Genomic DNA, 1,683 nt, shown 5'->3' with positions numbered 1-1,683 from the left:
TTGTTGTTATTATTATTATTTTTTTTATTAGATCTATTATTATTATCATCATCACCATCATTATTTCTCAAGTCTGTGAATGTAGCAACAAATGAAGACTATTACATCGCCTCTTGAAAACCTATCTTCTGAGGCTGGCTAGAAAACAAGAGGTGTCCTTTGCTTTATATTAAGTCACACAAATGGGCCTGTTCATTGGCGCGTGTATTTTGTGTGTGTGTCTGTGTATTCTGTTGTGAGTTCTGACGGCACACGAAACTGTAGATACGAACCCTCTTCATACTCAGGGACGATGAAGTTGGCTAAACAAGACAATATGCTAACAGTGAGATGGGACGCCTGATGCCAATACCTCTCTGAACTGGCCTTTGCATCGAAGGAAGGACGCGACAGACAGAATGTGTTCCCAATCACCAGACTGTAGTAGGTCTTGATGACGTCAGTGTGCTCATTAGACGATGACACGTGTTTCTATTGGGGATTCTAGTCTCCGCCGTGAGTGACGATTTAAGTGTGAAGAAGAAATTGTAACATAAAAACGGACGAAAGGTGGAAGGTTTGTTTTTTTACCTCATGACGGGCGCCGCAACTGAGAAAGGACGGGCAGCTATGGACGTGTCGACCACTGCGACTCACTGCTCAGTCTGCTCCCCAAGGAAAAACAACAAACAACAACAACAACAACAACAACAACCAAGTAGCCGATACTCGAACACTCGTAGGGATACTTGAAACCTGTGCTGTGTCGTGTGTTTGTGTCTTTGCGTCTTGATCGTGTAAGATATGCGTTGATTGCATTTTAAGCTTTCATGTAAATTTGATGTGCATTGAATGCATTTTAAACATTGAAGTAAATCCGATGTGCATTGAATGCATTTTAAGCTTCGATGGAGCTACAACTGCCTAGATCCTTTATTGTATGTAACATACGTCGTGTTCTGAGAAACTGAATGACACTTGCTCGTTTATGTACTCATTTCCTTCTTGCCAAAGCTATTACATTGCAGCCCTTTGGACAGAATGTATCCGGGGTTAGCTGGAGGATGATTGAAGTAACTGATCTGACTTACTTTGCTCTTCTTCGAGAACCAAACTTGTTTTATATCTTGCATCTTTGAGATTTACATAAACATTTTCTAATTCCCCAAGAGATATATTTAGTTACAATAGGAAGTCATCATTTCCATTTTTAAGTCGTTGAAAATGAGAATACCACATAAATAAATCGAACACTCTAAGTTAACGTTTTCGTATGGGCATATACAGAGCTATGATAAACAAGGAAGGGAAATGCTATTCACTTTTACTGTTGATCTAAATACTCAGATTACTTTTTGATGCTTAAAAAAATACATACAAAATAGCAACGTTTACATATTGCCAAATCTTGTGGATCTGTTGTTAAGACATTCTTCAGATCAATAAAAGTTATACGACAGCTTTCTTTCAAAAATCACAAAACAACGGGAACCTTTTTTTTAATTGCAGAAAACGTAGGGCATGAGTATTTAAACAAACTGCAATGACATGGTAGAACTACGCCCCCACAGCAAACGAAAGTTTCACAAAGTCTTTGTTTCTCCTTGTGTGCTCATTTTACGGTCCTCCACACCTGTGGCCATTGCCAGTTTCATCATCATCATCATCATCATCATCATCATCATCATCATCATCATCATCATC

Source organism: Aplysia californica, unplaced genomic scaffold, assembly GCF_000002075.1.
Source record: "Aplysia californica isolate F4 #8 unplaced genomic scaffold, AplCal3.0 scaffold00058, whole genome shotgun sequence".
Lineage (NCBI taxonomy): Eukaryota > Metazoa > Mollusca > Gastropoda > Aplysiida > Aplysiidae > Aplysia > Aplysia californica.
Note: the sequence above shows the minus strand (reverse complement) of the source record.